The sequence below is a fragment of the Salvelinus fontinalis genome, chromosome 33 (assembly GCF_029448725.1).
Source record: "Salvelinus fontinalis isolate EN_2023a chromosome 33, ASM2944872v1, whole genome shotgun sequence".
NCBI lineage: Eukaryota > Metazoa > Chordata > Actinopteri > Salmoniformes > Salmonidae > Salvelinus > Salvelinus fontinalis.
Window position 1 is genome coordinate 30,846,386 of NC_074697.1, and position 6,357 is coordinate 30,852,742.

Sequence of the window (6,357 nt, forward strand, 5' to 3'; positions counted from 1 at the left end):
TACTAGGTATTCTACAGAACTTCACCTACAGGGGACATCTCTCCAAAAGGCAGCTCTTTGAAAACATAGACATGAACATCTGCATCGCTTCAAAAATGTCACAGCCATGGGTCAAAGTAGGGCCATGCGTAAGGGCAACAGAAAGCAATAAAATGTTCTGCCATGCAGGGTCAAAGAGCATGGCTGTCATAGTTGACTGATGTCTACTAATAGAACTGCAAGGAAGCATACTTGAACTTGAAATGTTCTGAACCAAGACACAATGCCAGTGTTTGTTGTTTGTTAGAACAGCCAGCAGCCCTCATGGTCAGAGTTTAAAGGAGTCAAAGAAAACAAAGAGAGAAAAGGTCAGATGAAAACCTGATACCTTTAGCAGGAATCAGATCTGGAATGTCTATTATGGGGCCCAAATGGCACCCTATTCCCTATACAGAGCCCTATGGGCCCTGATCAAAAGTACTGCACTACATTAGGAATCAGGTGCCATTTGGGACTGACACAACACTAGACATCCCAGTTCTATAAATGCTGTTGGCCAGTTACCAAGCCCCTGTGAAGGTCTGGCTTGTCTCATTAGGAGACTGAACGAAAGGCTCAGAGATAGAACACAGGATGGAGAATTCCATGCACTACAGTGTACCGGTTGAACTTTTTCTGCCTTTGGGTATCCTTGCATTCTTCACATTACATTTGAATGATGTAATTCAGGAAATGTGACAACAAACACAAACAAAATGCAAACAATGAGGTACATTTATTTCACAAAGACTGGACTACATAAGCCTGTTGCTATAGGGCAATGTGTTTAATAATACACTGTCCCTATCCTGTGAGTAATCTCTTTGATTTCCTTGTAGAGCAGAGCAGACGGAGGCAGCCCAAGCTGTGAGCTGTGTTGAGGCAGTCTGCTGGCTGGGTGAGATGACCGTACATGACACAGCTCTGAGACCAGGCAGAACAGCTGCCCCAGTAGAGCTTTCCATAAAGCCACTGTGATATACATAGTCTTCACTACATCCATACACAGCCATTGTCAGGGCTGCTGCATGCCAAAGTCTGCATCCCATGTGGCACCGTAATTCAAATAAAGTGCACTACTTTTGACCAGAGTCCTATTGGTGAAATAGTGCACTATGTAGGGAATAGGGTGCCATTTGGGATACAAACAAAGTCAATGTTATTTGAAGACATCCTGAGGGGGGTATTTTCTTACCCATAAACCCAAGCATGGTCCCCGCTCTGAGTCATTCCTAATTACATTCCATGATGATAATCACCAAACTCAATCAACTGTGAAAGAAACAGTGGTCTGTCTACCTGGCTGTGCAGCCACAATACAACACAACACTGGTGATATAGAGCTGGCTGCCTGGCCGGATGGGCAGGAGGGCAAAGAAACAGGGGGCAAATAAAAACCGAAAAGCTTTGTACGTTCCATATGGCGCTCTATTTCCTATGGGCCCTGGTCAAAAGTATTGCACTATATAGGGAATATGGTGCAATTTGGGATGTACACAGGGAGTAGACAGCTAGTCACACATTGTTCCTCTTTCTATATTGGCATGTCATATTTCACAGGACAGGACAAGGTGTAGGAGACAGATATTAGCTCATGCTACATGTCAGTGCTTATCAAAGAACCACAGGAGAAATGCGTGGGGAGGGGAGCAAATTGTGAAAGCAGAGCAAATAGTGGTCTGCCAATAGAATGAAGGAGATTAAAGCCAGCAGTAAGATGTAATAAGGAGTGTTCGGACAGAGGGTGAGGGCAAAACTGAAAAAATATTGAGGGAGAGCGACAGGGGCTACGTCCCTAATGGCGCCCTATTCCTTATGTAGTGCACTATATCAGGAATAGGGTGCCATTTGGGACACATAGAGTCACAGAGAGGAGAGTGTGTTTGAGTGCTGGAGGCTGCAGGGAGAGGGAGACGGAAATGTCAGATGAGTCACAGGCATTCCGGTGAGATGGTGAGGTGGTTTAATATTGTTCCAGAGCCTCCTGCGATGGAGGCTGAAAATATACACTCACTGTCACCCAAAAACAACAAGCACCTGCAGCCGCATTTCAGTGTAGCTGTCTGGTCCGAATCGGTGGGCGGTACCACTTCCTGTTACTCAGAGAGGTGCTCAGATGATGGTGCAGGGTCCACTAGGGCCACAATGACTTGACTGAGGCTTCCTGTATAACAGAGTTTGTTTGTAGCAGACTTGTGGAAGCAAAGCTGTTAAGCAAGCATAGTGACAACTGTCACACCTACCACTGGAGTGTTAAACATTTCACACACAGGCATCTTTTCACATAACATTGTAGTATGTCGTTTCTAAATAATGAAGACTGGTGGTGTATAACTACTATGGCTTGTCAATGGGGCCTATAGAAAACCTTGAATCCCACTAATAAATCAAGAACATTAAAACATGGCACGAGAGCCAGATTCTAATTAAATCATTTAGGAAGAATGTTGGACGTGGCAGCTAACCCATTTTAGTGTCCCAGTGAGAGAGAGCCCTACAGCAGAAATAGAAGTGCTGCGCCAGAAGCATTAGCAGGAGCTGAGAGAGACCTGCCCCATAAGAGATGTTAGTACACTCTTAGAGAAAATTGTTACAAAAGGGTTCTTAGGTTGTCCCCATTGGAGCACCCTTCTTGTTTCCAGGTAGAACCCTTTTGGGTTCCATGTATAAATCTCAATGGAAAAGGTTCTACCTGGGACTAAAAAGCGTTCTTCAAATGGGGACAGCTGAAGAATCCTTTTAGGTTCTAGATATCACCTTTTTTTCTAAGAGTGTACTGCTCTCTCCCAGGACCCTCCACACCTTCCATGCCAGGAGGCCACTTCCAGGGGGGTTAGAGTGAGAGGAGACTGGCCTTGGGTTTAAGGGTAAGCCAGGGAGCTTCAATGGTTTAGGTGGGCATGTCTCTAGACAGCATGGCATCTTTCCACAGAATTATATGTCGGTACAGTACAGGCTCTATAGTGGAATTAAAGGCCTGTGTAAAAACGACTTAGTTGTACAAAGTTCAGACAGGACCTGATACTCTCCTCTGATAATATGATTAATGACGATGCCTGAGAAAATAAACTAAATCAACAGATGCACAGTCTGATCCACCCTTATCCTCTGCTCTGCTCTGTCACATAGCCTTGCTGCAACACTATCGCAACCAAAAGGGAAGAGCCACATTGCGGATTGTTCTGCCATTTATTTTGGGACTGCCATTGATGCATCTCCCCCTTGGCAGGGAGGTGGTAAGATGAGGCATGTGGAAAGTGTTTGTGGTCAGTGATGGAGAGTAGATGTGCTGGACCTGGCTGGCGGTCTAAATTAAGCCCTGGCTGGCGGTCTAAATTAAGCCCTTGCTGCTGCCATTGATGGCTCCCTCCCTGCATCGCTCCAGCTGTGACTGCAGTAAATAGACCTGGGATCGTAAGTGTTTGCAGTGGCAACATGTCAGCAGGAGAGGCTGGGCTTAGCCTGGTGTCTCTGTCACAGTGACCAGGACTACTCCCACATCAAACATCACATTTAGCTGCTGCTAGCTACTGCAAAGAAAACCATGCAGAACCTGTGATAACAGAGCATCAAAGAGCTCTAAAGGAGGGAGGTTGCACTCTTCGCTGTTGCTCTGTGTCCTGATAGGATAAGGATTTGACTGACTGAGAATTCAAATTCCACTTGGAGTAAATGTCTGCAATAAGTGTGCCTCATTGAGTGTAAAAACACTATGTTATGTGTTAAATGGAATGCAGCTGCTTGCTCTCCGGCTTTCGTTACAGCGACTCAGTCAGTGATGAGCGTGAGCAACAGGGCAAGAGAAAGTGTGTGTGTGCTTGTGTGTGTGGCTATTGACACATCTCCCCCCATTCCTTCCACCAGCCAATCCTCTTTTCAGACTTCAGCTCTAGAGTGCCTGAGACCTGGTTGCCAAGGGAACCAAGCGTGTTGACAATGGCAGACAGGTTCCACTCTGTGTTAATCACTGCCTAGCAATAATGGCTGAAAGGGGCCAGGCAGAAGGGAGGGGGGGGGGGGGGGGGGGGGGGCAACGGCTAGAGCTTGTCCTTTCAGCAGGGGCAGGGTTATGTCCCAATTGGCACCCTATTCCCTAAATAGTGGGATACTATACAGGGTTTAGGACCCTATTGGTCCTGGCAAAAAGTAGTGCACTATATAGGGAATAGTGTGTCATTTAGCACACAGGCCAGGACTCCACTGACCAGAAAAAAAAGCCAAGACTGCTTGTTTATTCAACCAACTGGAAGGAAACATCTCTCTTCCATTTTCATCAAATAACACTGCAGTTCAAAATCGATACTGAGGAAGACGAGGGATGCTTTAAAATCAAGATGTCCATTTCTTTAGAAGAGCTGTGTTTCTAACCAAGGTCTCTTCAGAGTTTACACAATACTGTACTTGGGGCTCTGTAAAATGTATCCTCACTTCAACATTGAGAACTGCACAGAACGAGATCATGCGAGGGGAGACTTGACAGGCACTTAACAATGCCTTTGCAAATAAGCAGCAAATGAACATTTCCTGTTCATGATCCCTGAAGGGTCAATTTACCTTATCATACAGTGTCTTGTCCCTACTGTGTATGCGTACACAACAGAGCTGTGAGTACTATTCATCCAAATACATGTTTGTCAGATGTATTGTAGGTTATCGATTGATCATATCTCCTCGATGACTGAACATAGGCCTACAGAATTGAACTGAATGATCTGGTAGTTGTGCATTAGAAATGCTTCAGATTTGGCACAGAGTAGAGAGTACTAGAACAAGGGTACTGATGCCATCCAATGCATCTCATATATTAACTGACCATCCTACCGATCCTTGACTTCGGCGATGTCATTTACAAAATAGCCTCCAACACTCTACTCAGCAAATTGGATGCAGTCTATCACAGTGCCATCCGTTTTGTCACCAAAGCCCCATATACTACCCACCACTGCGTGGTATATGCTCTGTATGCTCTCGTTGGCTGGCCCTCGCTTCATATTCGTCGCCAAACCCACTGGCTCCAGGTCATCTATAAGTCTTTGCTAGGTAAATCCCCGCCTTATCTCAGCTCACTGGTCACCATAGCAGCACCCACCCGTAGCATGCGCTCCAGCAGGTATATTTCACTGGTCACCCCCAAAGCCAATTCCTCCTTCGGCCGCCTTTCCTTCCAGTTCTCTGCTGCCAATGACAGGAACGAACTGCAAAATCACTGAAGCTGGAGACTCATATCTTCCTCACTAGCTTTAAGCACCAGCTGTCAGAGCAGCTCACAGATCACTGCTCCTTGTTTTTGCTCCTTCGTACCCCAGTATATCTACTTGCACACTCATCTTCTGCACATTGTCTGCTTGGTTTTACACTGTAGCTGAGCCAAGCCTGCTTGGTTTTACACTGTAGCTGAGCCAAGCCTGCTTGGTTTTACACTGTAGCTGAGCCAAGCCTGCTTGGTTTTACACTGTAGCTGAGCCAAGCCTGCTTGGTTTTACACTGTAGCTGAGCCAAGCATGCTTGGATTTACACTGTAGCTGAGCCAAGCCTGCTTGGTTTTACACTGTAGCTGAGCCAAGCCTGCTTGGTTTTACACTGTAGCTGAGCCAAGCCTGCTTGGTTTTACACTGTAGCTGAGCCAAGCATGCTTGGATTTACACTGTAGCTAAACCTAACTTGCTTAATTTTACACTCCCCCCATGACTAGCAACAGCTCTTGTTATCAACAGCTCTTGTAATTTGAACCACTAACCTTACTCATTTATTTTATTAATCATTGCCATGTCACGCTTATTCCAAGACAACCCAGCAAATTAACTTGTTTACCTGGCCATGAGACACTGGTGTCAAAATGAATGTCCCAGAGCTTCTTACTGCCTGATAAATGTTTTCTCTCACCCACAGAACCTAATCCTGATTTCCTCCCATGACACCTGCTGACAGCTGCGCTCTGTTTGTGTCCCAAACAACACCCTAGTACCTTTATAGTGCACTACTTTTGACCAGGGTCTATGGGCTCTGGTCAAAAGTAGTGCACTTTATAGGGAATAATGTACCTTTTGGGACAGTCTCTCTTTCCTATTTCACACTCCTCCATCTTCTCACCAGGAGGTAGGCAGGTGGCAGAGTGTGTGTATCCCAAATGACACCCTGTTCCCTATATAGTGCACTACTTTTGACCAGGGCCCATTTGGAACGTAGATAAGGGGTTCACGTGGCCCCACTGAGCCACATTGATTGAGAGTCCAGTCATTGTACCTGGGAGGCAGCGCTTATACCAACAATGCTGACAACTTTTTCAAACTCTCCCATACACCTACAACCTCACAAGCCGTCTTGAACTGCATTGGTCTT